Source organism: Epinephelus fuscoguttatus, linkage group LG2, assembly GCF_011397635.1.
Source record: "Epinephelus fuscoguttatus linkage group LG2, E.fuscoguttatus.final_Chr_v1".
Lineage (NCBI taxonomy): Eukaryota > Metazoa > Chordata > Actinopteri > Perciformes > Serranidae > Epinephelus > Epinephelus fuscoguttatus.
This window is the reverse complement of record NC_064753.1, coordinates 44697397-44711900: the sequence shown is the minus strand read 5'-3', so window position 1 is coordinate 44711900 and position 14504 is coordinate 44697397. Positions and strand designations below refer to the sequence as shown.

Below are 14504 nucleotides of genomic sequence, written 5' to 3'. Positions count from 1 at the left end.
GATGTGCCAAGGGTAGCTTAAGAACAGCCTCGCTGATCGCAGGACTACCAATGACCTCCAAATCTCATTTGGTGTTCCTATAGGACTTCATATATATATACTCCAAATACACACAGCTATGTGGGTGTTTAGTTTTTACCTGCCGTCAGCAGAAGAGTTGTTTTTTTGATGAATAACAACAATATTAGTTTTTCATCAAGCAGCAGATTACTGACAAGGGAATTTCTGGGGCAATACTTACTGCCATCTTAATACTTGACATTTGATCTTTCTTCATATTTTTTAACTTTAGTTTACAGTTTATGAAATGGACCTTGGTGGAAATTCAGCCTTGTATTTCAAAGTGCATAGAAAACAGACCTCATTACTAAAGCATGTGTGGTCAACCTGCTCAGTTTATGCAGCCGGAATCCATGCAGCAATAAAAACAACCTTGTTTACTGACGGAAAATTCATTCGAAATTGTTTCCCCTCTACTGTACAACCTAGTTTGTGGTTTTACAGTTACATTTAAGTGGGTCAACAAAAAAAAAAAGAAAAGTTTGGGAACTCAAGTTACCAAAGGCTTAAAGCGACACACAGGCAGAGGAGGAAGGCAAACAGCTTACTCCCCTATCTTTCTCCACTCTCTCCCACACTGGATTAAAGGAAGATAGGGAAGTTGGGCATGGAAATGGAATGATTTATTTAAGACAGGTCGCTCCACCGGGAGTAAGCGCTGTCCCTGGGGATACCCTATTTTCTGTACACTGCTCTCTCTCTGTCTCCCCTCCTCACTCACTGCACATGCACACACATTGTACACACGCATTTCAATAGGAAAGAAGTAATAAAGATGCAACATAGTAGACGATGTGACATGTCATGATGAATGTGTCTGCAGTGTTGTTAGTCATTTCGGTCTGACTTATTTACTGTCATCATGATTCATTTTCATGCAGTCCCGCGCTGTTCAGGTTTCATCTCTTTGAGTCTGTGTAGCTTAATGCGCTTCTGATCGAAATGGAGCCTATATGCATATACACTGGCACTTTATTTGGGCGGATGATTATGTTATAATCTGTATAGTCTCTGGGTGTGGCATCATGGAGCTAGAGGGACACATTTTTACCACAGCATGTTTATATTGCTTCTGGAAACAGAAAGGGCCACACACCCAGCAACCAGTTATGCAAATTGTACACAATTGTTAACTGACTCAAACTGGCAGTATCATTTGCATACACACATTTAGCAAATGGCAATATGACATTTCAGGTTCAGTGTTACTGGGCGTGCTGCAGTTAACCAAATTTCAGGCTTGGACATCAGGGACAAGAGTTATTTTCATGTTAGACACGTAGTGTGTTGCATAATACAAGGAATTATATTCAAAAAATATCCAGCAGAGCTGCTGTTTCAAAGACAAAATCAGCTTCAAAGCAAATTTCACAAGTTATTGTGGCAAACCAATCACTAGAATAAACCCCAGCATCGTATGTTTCTGCAGACCACAGATAAGCATTTGTATGTTTCATACATAGCGAATGTTAATGTTTCTTTATGTTTTAATTTTCTATTTTGTGTTGTGGCAACGCTGTGATAAATTAGGTTAAGGCACAAAACACTTGGTTAGGATGAGGAAAACATCATAGTTTTGCTCATGTTTGTCCACTAAAACACAGCTGGAAATGCATACACGCTTTTGTCTCAAACACAGCTGGAAATATCCTGACCTCTGGTTAAAAAATATCTGCATTTGGTGCTACAAATGCCGCTGGAAATGTTCCGACCCTTTGTTATAAAATACTTGCTTTTGATATTACAAACATGGCTGGAAATGCTCCAACGTCTTATTAAAAAGTACCAACTTTTGTCGCTACAAACACTGTTGGAAAAGTCACTGCCTCTTGTTGAAAAATACCTGCTTTGTCACAATAAACATGGCTAGAAATGTCCCTTCTTGTTAAAAAATCTGTTTTGTTTTTTGTTTTGTTTTTGGTATAAACGTGGCTGGGAATGTCCCTTCTTCTTGTTAAAAAGTACCTGCTTTTGTCATGACAAACATAGCTGGAAATATCTCGACCCCATGACCTGAAACGTCCCATCCCCTTGTTAAAAATTACCTGCTTTGTCATGACAAACATGGCTGGAAATGTCCTGACCACTTGTCAAAAAATATCAGTTTTTGTTGGTACTAACTTGGCTGGAAATGTCACAACCTCTTGTTAAAAAGTACCCACTTCTGTTGCTACAAACACGCCTGGAAATGCCTCAAACTCTTGTTAAAAAGTACCTGTTTTTCACAGTACAAACCTGGCTGGAAATGTCATGATCTCGTTAAAAAGTGTACGCTTTTGTCACTACAAACACGGATGGAGATGTCCAGACCCCCTTGATAAAATATACCTGCTTAAGTCAGCACAAACACGACTGGAAATGTCCTGACCTCTTGTTAAAATAAAGCTGCATTGTCACTACAAACACGGCTAGAAATGTCCTGACCTCTTGTAAAAAAAAAAAAAAAAAACCCATCACCTTTTGTTCCTACAAACACGACTGGAAATGTCCTGACCGCTTGTTAAAATAAAGCTGCATTGTCACTACAAACACGGCTAGAAATGTCCTGACCTCTTGTTTAAAAAAAACAAACAAACAAACAAAAAAAAAACATCACCTTTTGTTCCTACAAACACGACTGGAAATGTCCTGACCTCTTGTCAAAAATACAGTATCTGCTTTTGTCACTACAAACAAGGCTAGAAATGTGATAATATCTTTTTCAAAAACAGTCCGCTTTGTCACTACAAACATGGGTGGAGATGTCCTGACCTCTTGTTAAAAAATACCGGCTTTTGTTGCTTCAAACACGGCTAGAAATGTGATAATATCTTTTTCAAAAACAGTCCACTTTGTCACTACAAACATGGGTGGAGATGTCCTGACCTCTTGTTAAAAAATACCGGCTTTTGTTGCTTCAAACACGGCTGGAAATGTCCCAACCCCTTCTTAAAAAAACCTGCTGTATCCCTACAAACACGACTTGCAATGTCCTGACCTTTTGTTTGTTCATTTGCAGTGGTCGGCTGCTGTCTCACCTAAGTGTCACACCATCCACTATCCCTTCTCCCCCCGGAAAGAAACTCAGCTCATATACATCAGAACTACATCATACGTATGAAACACACAGATGTAACATATCCGTGGTTTGCTGAAATGTACCATGCCGATATTTAGTCTGGTGCCTGGGCTGCTTATGATGTTGACAGAACAGCGCAGCTTTATGAATATGAAGTCTCTCCTAAAGCAGGACACACAACTGCCAAACAACATCTGCTATTTAGGTGCTCAAAATACAAGGAGAAACAAGATATTTGAATGAATATCTGAACAGCACGCTCAGTACAGTACGTCCTGTGAGTATCAATGTCAGTCTCATTCACTGCCTAGTCCTTGATCACACTTGACAACTTAAAACCCTCAATGCTTAACTTGACTTACCTCATAGTTCCTAATGCTTCTAAAGACTGTACTTTCACACACTCTAGAGACTCAATTTTTCATTTTTATTTCGTCACAAATGACCTTTTAGCAGAATAGTCAGTGAATATGTGTTATAGTCCCAACAGAAGTACTGCCTTTGGCATTGTTATCGCTAATTTTTAATTGTATTAGAGATTTTGTGGAAATTGCAGACACAGCTGTTAATTGGTTTATGTTTCATATCTCAGAGATAGGTTGTCCTCTGTTTCCTCAGTTGCTCTATAACCTCCTAAGGACTATATAACTGTTTCATGCTTACTTCTAAATTATTCTGATTGCTCACTGATACTCACATACTTCAACAACAATTAAGATGTCTGTTTTCCCCACACTGATTTACATTGTTCTGCCTACTTGCAAATCCCAAAAAGATTAAAATGCTGTCTTAAATTATATCAAGTTCTCTTTTAAATGGAAATTGTAGCACACTAGCAGATATTTGGCATCCATTTATTTGTTTTTGGTTTAAAGTTTGGCAACTATGTCAAAACAGTCATTATGAATTATTAACTGTAATTTAAAGTTTTGAGTTTGAATTCATTTAAGAATTTGCAAGAAAATAAAACTTTCTTTTCCCCCCAGGACAAAGCTGTTAGACTGTTATCGCCATTATACGACTGTAATATTTTTGAATTGACTAAAAAGCCAGATGATTCATAAACAAGTATGAATCATCTCTTTCAGCTTCAATCGGATCTTTCCCATATCAGCTACAGTTTGTCCAAATAAATTCTGTGTTTGCATTTCATAGACCTACAATAACTTTTTTTTGGCCACTTTGGGACAGCAGAAACAAGCTGTAAAAACAACACTGATATATTATCTGTAACCTGATAAAGTTGATAGAGCAAACTTATTAGCAAGCAGGGATTTATTTAGACATTCATTGGAGAAGGAACAATATTAGCATTCATTTAGAGTCATGTTTCTGGCCATCAGATTAGCTCTGTTTTGCTCTCCACCAAGTCCTGAGGGAAATTTACGGCTCTTTAGCTGCCAAATGATTACAAGCTATTAGCTAACTTTGTCTGCCCTCTGTTTGATGAAGGGCCGTTAGAGTACAGTGGGTTGTCTGAGTCAAATAAGCCAGTAATATTGTGGGCTGTAAAACTGAAACAATAAGTTGAAGACAGTGGAAGTGAGAGGAACTGCAGTCTGGTGATAATTATCTGTGGGTTCGTCGCTACCCAACGTAACCTCATACAACAGCTTGTATGGTATCTTACATCTTGGGGGTGGCAGTAGCTCAGTCTATAGGGACTTGGCTTGGGAAACAGAGGGTCGCCAGCTCAAGTCCCTGTACAGACCAAGTTTGGAGCATGGACTGGTAGCTGGAGAGGTGCCAGTTCACCTCCTGGGCACTGCCGATGCGCCCTTGAGTATGCTACTCAACCCCCAACTGCTCAGGGCGCCTGTCCGAGGCAACCCCCTCGCTCTGACATCTCTCCATTTAATACATGTGTGGGTCCTGTTTGTGCGTGTGTGTGTACGACAGAGTAAAAAAAAAAAATTGAGTTTCTCCTTGGGGATTAATAAGTAGATGTTCTTCTCCTTCTACAGACAGTTATGCACACACAACAGTTCGTATGATATTATCTGAATTAGAGCGTCTGCTAGCTAGGATGGGTTTAGGAAAAGAATCATGGTTGGGCAATGTCACGTTACAATAAGTACATGACATGACAGCGTGATGTTACATATGTATGTAACTTAAAATAACTCAACGCTGACTTGTGGTTTCACACAGGATACAAACAGTGGTCTCCTAGGACTAAGTCCTGTGTTTTTTGACCGATCCATCTACCTGATCTGCCGCACTTCGTGGAGATTGTTGTCATTATACTCCGAGACCTGACTTCCTCCTTGTCCCATCATATGACAAGGTGTCTACAAGTATCACACACTTAAATTTAATGCTTTTTAAGACCTTTTCAAGATACCTTTTAACTAAATTCAGGACTGATTTTTGGACAAGTTATGTTTTATATGTAAGCATGTGGTCTTGTGCAGAGGTAGGTGTTACGTAGGAACATAGTTATTAGAGTGAGTTAAGTTGATCTACATTTTGCCAACAGATAAATGTAAGTATGGAAAACAATAACAGTATTGGTTGTAGCAGTTAAGACCTCACAAATTCATATTTAAGACTATTGAATGACGTTTAAGGCCTTGTTGTTGTAACATTGAATTTAAGACATTTTAAGCCTTCTTAAGGACCTGCAGACACCGTGTAAGAGGAAAGACAGCCTGCAGCACATTGGACACATGATCACAGCCTCTTTGTTCATGATTATGTGGGTTGGGTACAAATTATAGTGCATTACTATATGAAGGTATAAAGGCCAAAACACAGTGCCACTGAAAAGCTTGTGTCAAAACAGCTGCCCCTGTTATTTTCTGTGCATGACTCCACAGAGGCAGCAGCTAGGTGCGAGTCAGTGCTTGTGGACGTGCCGACCCACAGCTCTGCACACCACTGTCTTATTTCCAGCCTCGTCACCCCTGAAAACATGTATATTTTTCTCCCACTCACTCCTGTAGCAACTCTTCTTCTCTGCTCCCGTGGCAGCTCAACTCCTCTCCACGGATGTTCTCTTTATACATCCGTGGATCACCATGATGCATAAAGAGAACAGTCACCTCTTGCTGTTGTGTCTCTCGTGTGTGTCGAAGATTAGGCTGCCTATTTCTGTAGGTCGAGAAATATCCTGAGCTATACCACCCACAATCCTGTCATTATAAAAACAATGGCAAAAAATATAGTGCCTTGCAAGACAGCTCTGGAGTTTTGCTCTTCAGATGAGAAAACAAGTTCTGTCCACACATGATTCTAAGATAATGCAAACAGATCTTTTAGTGAAAGAAGTAAAAACTTTATGTGGTCTTCTGTTGACATGCTGCAGTGTGATGCTTCATATTAGTGCTACGAGCAGCACTTGCTGGCAGCAGTGTGTTTTCAACTTAAGTACAAAAAGAGAATGAGAAAAGCCTGCACTACAAGCAACCCCCTTTAAGGGATGTCCTGACCCAATCTCAAAGATCGCTGTCTGGGCCAATACAGGCATTTTTTAACTGACTGGGATCAGCTGTACAGAGCCTGATCCAATCCCTTGTTTTATATCGGCTAACACACAGGTGTGTCTACTCACAAAGCTTCCATGCACAGCAACACAGAGTACAGCCTTCCTCAACTCTCCTCCACTCTACTGAGCTCCCGTGTGTAAGAGCTGGGGCTAAGTCCTGCCCGCAGCAAAACACCACACACCATAAATAAAATGCAGTATGAGACTGTTTAGTTGCGTTACTAGTTGGAGTTATAAGCACTCTTTTCATTTCAGCCCAGTGTTACAGTCTCTTGCGTTTTCTTTGGCGCACAGCGTTTCACCGAGACAGACAGCGGTGCAGAACTGACGATAGCAATAGTCACATCGCACCGCAAATGCAACATAAGCCCCTCTAGCAAAAAGCCTTTGAGAGTAATATATTAATGTAGCCTGATAGGTGCACAAGATGTTAAGATGAAGAAAATAAACACTCAAGTCAATGCTGTTCATTCAGGTAACTCAGACACAAGCTGTGACCCGATTGTTTTTGGTGCGTTTATTATTATTATTATTATTATTAGGGACCGAGCCTAGAGGCAGAGGACTCCTCACCTATTGTTTTTGGTGCATTTATTATCATTATTATTATTATTATTATTATTATTATTATGATTTCTTTCTCCCGCTGCCTCTTTGAACTGGAATTTGACCCCCTAAACATGCTCAAAAACTCACCAAAATTGGCACACATATCAGAACCGGTGAAAAATTTTAGAAAATCATGAAATTAACCCCTAAAGTGCAAAAATGGGCTCTCTAGCACCACCTAGGCACACTAAAATGGCCGCTGTGGCCTGTAGGAATGTCGTAGAGACATCAAACCAAAACTGACGCGTTCACACACACACTCCAGTGAATACTTTGTTTAAGTAACAAAGACATTTCCTTGAGACAGAGACAAGGTCATACAAGTATAAAGGGAGGGTTTGTTGTTTTATACTTTGTTATTTCATAATGAATAAATAAGTAATAGACTAATAAAAAACAGAACAGCTTGGATGCATGGAATATTCATTTGTCAAGCACAGGCTATAGATTGAACTGATTTTGATAACTTTAAAGCAGTGGTTCCAAACTGGTCCAGCTACAGGGTCCAGATTTCTCCTACATCATTAGTTCAAGGTCCACACACTTTAATACATTCAGTGCCATACTTGCATTTGACCATGTCGTCAGGCCAGTTAGCTGTCTCTGTCAAATAGCGGTCTGTCAGTCACTAAAGCCCCTTTTACACTGCCAGATTTTCCGCGAATGTTGGGCTGTATTGCCGGCAAGCTGTGAGTGTTTACACACAGAGCCGGATTGGCGAGTTGATCCAAGGTGCCCAATTTTCCTCGTAGGGTAGACATATTGGTGGAACCCTTTTAGTTTAAAAAGACCAAGGCGGCCTTCCGCAATGGGAGGGGCTGTTGATGACACCGCACGTGCGACCCACTGGTGGTGGATAAACAGGAAACAGCTGATAGCAGGAATTAGCGAGCAGCTAGTAGCAAGAGGGAAACACAAACCTTACAGACACTGTAAAGATGAGCAACTGGGGAGACAAAGAATTGCGCACCCTCCTTGTCCTCGCAAACAAAGAGGCCATTAACCATCAGGTGACGGGGACGGTGAAGGACTGACCAGCCGCGGCTTCCCTCCCACGTCACTGTTTACGTCACACGCTGAGCTAGACATTGTGTTACTTGCTCACGCCCCCCATTGCCCCGAAAAAGGTGCATACTGTATAAACAAAAGTAGGTAGGCGGCATTTTGCTGCACTCCCAGATTTTGTTTTTATACTGTCAATGCTGAAAGAAGACTGATTGGGCTTTCCTGCAAATTTGCACAATTCCTGTTTAAAAAGGGCTTAACTCTACAGCAAAAAACAGCAAGTCAAAATAAAATCTCTGTGCCAGAAACTTACAATACTTGAAAATAAAGTGGGTTTTTTTTTACAAACTTGACACAATTTCAAGACACTTGCCATTCAGAATGGACCCAGGACCTACTTTTGGACTGTGACCCACCAGTTGGGAACCACTGCTTTAAGTAAATGAAGTGTGCACTGTGCAGCTGTATCATCTAGGAAAACAGAAGTATCAGATCGGGACTTGGTATCGGCAGATACTCAATATTAAATTGCCGGGGCTCAGGATCTGGGGTAATAACACTTGATAGGACATCCCTACCCCTTCACACTACACATAGCATTTTGAGCCAATGTTTATATAAACATATTGATTATTGTAGCTTTAAAGACCCACTGTGTGACGTTGTCTCATAAAGCAATCTAAAATAAAATGTTGGGGAAGCCTGGGAACAACCACTGACAGAAATGCTCTTGGCATGTGATGTGTTTCAGTGTTAGAGATAATATATGTACCATGACAACATAAGGAAAACATATACACCATGCAGCACACGTTGGATTATAGGTGAAGTGCTCTGCAGAGGCTGCCTGTGGCCACAGTAGCATTATACTGTAAAGATAAAAAGATCCCCATTATCACATGAGTGACAAGGGAGGATTTGCTAGAAACTGGAGGCAGAAACTACTGAACAGTTACATGCCACAACCACTGAAGCTGCCAAACTGCAAGACTTAACACAGTAGGATTTAACTGCTGGCAACCGAAGCTCTCTCTCATGCACAACATTTCCTTGCCTATAATGTTGGACCCAAAGCTTTGGAATGAGCAATTACCAAAGCACACACAGCGCACAGACTGCCGGTAGGGTTTTACATGTAGATAATGTCCTTTTGAAAGATGTCAAGGACAGCCAGGAGGTAAGAAAACCAGCAGACTAACAAATGAATTGACTGTATAAACAACAGGCATTTTTACTGAATAGGAAAGGTATAAATATGTAGATGCTTTAAAACTGTCAGGATTTGTTTTTTTATTTTTTTTTTTAAGAAGTGTAAGCAACCACTAAAGTGGTGGCCACCCACTGAAGTTAGCATCAAAAGAGTCGGAAAGGTCTGCTTTAATCACAAATTCCAGGCTTGAAACTTTTAAAAACAGTAAACATGAAGTGGTGGTTATCAACACCAACAGGTTTAATACTTTAAAAGACCTTTGAGAGATTCAATATTTTTTTTTTGTAAAAGGAGAGGCAGATTTCTTGAAACCTAAATGCATAATCACTGTATGGGGGGAAACTTTACTCAGGCATTTAATATGTGAGGAAGACACGCTGAGCCCTAACCCAGTAGCTTCCCAGCACAGTCACAGCATTTTCCTCCAGCCAGTGAGCTGCCTCCCTGTCACAGATACAGACTACAAGCTGCTCCTTTTTTTTATTGATTAACTTTTGCAAGGTTTTTCTGCTTTTGTAGTCAGACCTGACCCGGTGAGTTCATGCCAGGTCAGGCTCGCTGACCTTTCAGGATTAATCACATTTTATATTGATTGTGTTGTTATCTAAATTAGAGAGCGTGAAACAATGTGATGTGCACATCTGTCTCCTACCTTCAGCCCCGCCAACACGTTTCGTGACATTTAGGTGCTTCTCGGCTCCTTGGTTATGCATATCAACTCTGGAAAAACAGACACAGAGAAAATGAAGATGAAATTAGCACCAGGAGAATTTTCTTTTGTCCTCACAGATGGGAGGAGGAAACAGTGACAAGATACCCACTGCTTCTGTTAAACACTGACAGTGTCTGTTTAAGGTATCACTGAGGTATGACAGTAGTGTGTGTAAGAGTCTGACTCACACATACTGAGGGTAAAAAAAAAAAAAATTCTGTTTCAGGCTCATCAAATGGCAAATTGGGTTACACTCGAGTCAGGTTTAATCACAGTCGGTGTTCATGTGGGTTTTTGCCTGATTTTTTTTTTTTGGAACCAATCAAAACGCTAACCATCTATGTCCAACTACACCCCCGAAAAGTGTGAGTCAACTGCAGCGTCTAACACACAGCTGCTCTCCTAAATCTGCAATAAGAGCACTAGCAACCACATCACCATACGACTGCCTAGCGGCCGTTTGAGCCTGCTGACTCATAGCTGCAGAGCCAGTAGAGCTGCTGCAATGAGGGGGACAAAGTGTATCACAATGCCAGCTTGTACTTGACAGATTTCAGCTGATATCATAATGAGTAGTGCCGGGTATCGTTAGAAATGATACTACTGCCAGTGTGAGATTTGAGCTTCAGTACCTACATGTATAACATACTTTTTCAATACCTTGTTTCAAAAAAATGTGACTTTTTTAACATAATCTTTTTTTTTCCTTTATAAGGAAGCCACACTATAATTTTATTTTGTTTGCATCTATTTAAAGTTTGTGAATTTGGCATTATTATGATTTACAATGGAAACTACAGTAGGTGATTAAAGAATAAATAAACGAGATATAGAATCTGATCACACATTCAGTTCAATTCTGGCTTTCAATACTCAGCTGGTACCAAAAAGAATAATAAGGTTTATGAGTGTACACTTATGATGCTCGTTAAAAAAAGTCCAATTCCTCATAATTTTAAAGAAGTTTCATGGGGGAAAAGGTGTTTGCTAAACATCTGAGGGAAATACATACAGTGTTCAATTTGTACACTTCCAATAAACTAATTCCAATTAGTTGCAAGAGAGTCTTTCAGCCAGTGAACAGCAAGTCATCTGAACATGAAGAAATGTAAAGCTGCGTCTACAGCCAAGCACGCAATTCAACAATTCAACACACTGCACATGGTGATTAAAGTTCCCAGTAATAAATAATTATAATATTCAATCAGTAGAGCAGGGGGGTCGATATACTGTCCGATAACAGCATACTGCCAGCCTGGGAACTGAACAAATCTCGGAGCTTATGTTTTACACTGCTCAAAAAAATGAAGGGAACACTTAATGATCACAGTCTAACACCAAGTCAGTTAAACTTCAGGGATGTCAATCTGTCTGTTTACGAAGTACAAGTGACTGTGAATCAGTTTCACCTGCTTTGGTGCAAATCAAAGTGACAACAGGTGCAATGGAGAGGCAAAAGCAAGACAACCCCCAAAAAGGGAATGGTTTTACATGTGGTGTCCACAGACAGTTGCTCTCTCCTTATCCTTCCTGACTGATTCTTCTCTACAACCAACCAAACAACCAAAATGGCTGCCGCTGCCGATGCCGAGCGATTTTCAAATTCTGATAGTAAGAACAGCAACACACTTATCTCTGCATGCTGTAGTCTGTTTGAAATTGTTCATTACTCTGACTGGTTGTAGGTCTATCCATCAGCATCCAGAGGCATTTTGGTCAACAGCGGCTGATAACGCCCCTTGGAAATCAAAAAATGAATAAAAAGACGTTCCTGACTTGCTCACATTTGTGATTTGGTCCAGTGATGTCGGGTTAGCTTATGGTAAATATATTTGAATTTGTGCATTTGTGTTTAATAAGTGTTTTGGTTTTATAAACTTTCTTTACCAATGTGGTTCAGACTTACAGAAGCACCAATTACTGATACCAAGATCAGTTTTTAAAAAGCTAGATTAATAAGGTTTAAAGAGGGATTTATTTCTAGTGGTGGCATAGTAGCAGTGGTTAGCTTTGTCACCTCACAGCAAAAGGGTTCCTGGTTCAAACTCGGGGTGAGGTGTTCAAAGCCTGGGGTGGGAGACCCCTTCTGTGCAAAGTTTTCATGTTCTCCCTGTGTCAGCCTGAGTTTTCTCCAGGTACTCCAGCCTTCTCCTACAGTCTACTGACACACAGGTTAATTGGTACTCGAATCTGGCCGTAGGTGTGAATGTGAGTGTGAGTGGTTGTCTGTCTCTGAGTCAGCCCTGTGAAAGTCTGGTGACCTGTCCAGGGTGTACCCTGCCTCTCTCCCAATGTCAGCTGGGATAGGCGCCAGCTCCAGATAAGCAGTTATGGAAAATGAATGAATGCATTTATAATTAGTATTACAGTATTAACAGTAAACATGTAGGAAATTATAGACCCATAAAATATAGTGTTGCCAACAGTGTATTGGATATTGGTGACAACTGTTGTGCTGGTCATAGCTGGAAACCAACAACTGTGAAGAGGGGAGAGGCGGGAGAAAAGAGTGGTAGCACAAATGACTGCCTGCTTCCTTGTATCTTGAGAACAAGTGCCGTGTGTGTCATTATCTCAAGTTGCATAGCCCTTATTGCTCTGTGTCATTGTGTCATGCATGTGTTTTATATTGCATACAGCAGGACTTACTAGAAAGGTAAGACCGACATGGTACAAGAAACATGCTGCTTTATAAAAACTGGATTTTTAATCGTGTATTAGTTGGAAGCGGTTCTTCAAATGAGCATACTGAAATTAATGTTATAGGTCATTCTCAGAGGGCTGACCTACTGTGACACAGACTATCATTGTCCTTATTGAATAATCAGTTACTTATATTTTCAGTTAATTCATCCATTGTTCAGCAGCACACTTCAAACATTTTGGAAGCTTTAACTAGAGGATGTTACATATTTTTGTTCAGTAAAAAGTAAGCAATAATAAGATGTAACAACTGCTGTCAACTCCTTTTCGGTCTATCAAGTAATCAGTTAACCAGCTAATCAATTACCTTTATCGAGGTGCTGCAGTGACTTCAAGCTTCAGCACTGCACGCCGTCTTGAAGGGCCCAGGCAACACATTAGGTCCATATACAACAATGGCTAATTCAATGTTTTTTCATTAACTGTTATTTAACACAGCTATCTATAGATGTAGCAGTATATACATATAATAAGATCTGGGAATTATATGTGTGTGACCCCCTGTACTGCTCCTCGTTAGTTCTTTCAATGCTGTAATAGTATATATTCCTGTACAACTTCACGAAACCAGTTAGAAACATCTGGATCAACCTGGTGAACAGTCCCTTCTACACTGAAAGGTGATTACAAAAGAAGAACTTGTGGTTAATGATCTGTCATCACTCTCATCCACACTGAAATGAGTTCAGGTTCACCTCACACTCTGACACAGTTTCTTTAGACTGCCCTGTGGAAAACAAAAACCACTCATGGAACAGCAGCTCCATAGTGCTACTAGAGGTGAGAAACCCCAAAGAGAGCCTTTAATGAGCTGACGTGACTACAAACGTCACTCTGCTGCTGACGTTTTTGCCAGAGAAAGACCATAATTGGTTCTGTACAATTGTGATTCCATTTTAAGTGCGGCCCACATTTCCTGACTCATCATATTACACACAAACAAATCCTAATAGCATTCTAAGAAGAAAAAAAAACTGCAATTAGCCTTTGAGTTATGAAGGTCATCATTTTTAAAATGATCACTACCAACCAACAAGAGCAGCATTTAAGTACCAAATCAATAAGCAGTATCAGTAAGAGTAGTAGTTACAATTATAATCTTAACAATACCCATCTCTACTCAAAGTGATGAATGCGCAGAGAGTTATCACCTAAATTTGTAGCTCCCCTCGGCTTTATGGAGCTTTGTAGTGAGTTTAAACTCACTGTTCACTCTCACTGCTCTCATGCCGTCAATTTTGGCTGCAGCAGGCAGCTGCTTCAGCAAGAAAAATCTCTGAAAACAATAACCTGCTCAGCACCAAACGGTAAATAGACACAGGTAGGGACTAGCTGGTGAACATAGTGGAGCATTTAGCAGCTATAGGGACAGATTTCCGAACTGAAGAAGCCTCTTGGATGAGAGGTGAAACATCTCCAGCTGCCTAAGATACAGCACTTGAGATTTTTTTTCTTACTTTCCACAGCACTCAGCCGGTTTGATTTTCTGCAAACTAGCTGAACCAGCATTTGTCATTTTAACACATGCTGGCAAATTAAAAAGCAGCCTACACTAGTACTAAATCCAACTCATATTGCTTTAGTAATGAGCCATATGACATAATATTCTTTCACTATGTCACTAGTGTCTGAGAGACTGTGCACAATTTCCTGCCAAGTA

At 40.3% G+C, this 14504-nt stretch overlaps 1 long non-coding RNA gene across 5 annotated transcripts in view; it reads right to left on the bottom strand.

Moving 5' to 3' along the window:
* LOC125879995 (uncharacterized) overlaps positions 1-14504 on the bottom strand; it is a 248571-nt gene that overhangs the window by 173579 nt on the left and 60488 nt on the right. For all 5 annotated transcript variants that reach the window (XR_007448001.1, XR_007448005.1, XR_007448003.1 and 2 more), the window contains exon 3: positions 10082-10149. This is a non-coding gene — a long non-coding RNA (uncharacterized LOC125879995). The remainder of the gene's footprint in view (positions 1-10081; positions 10150-14504) is intronic.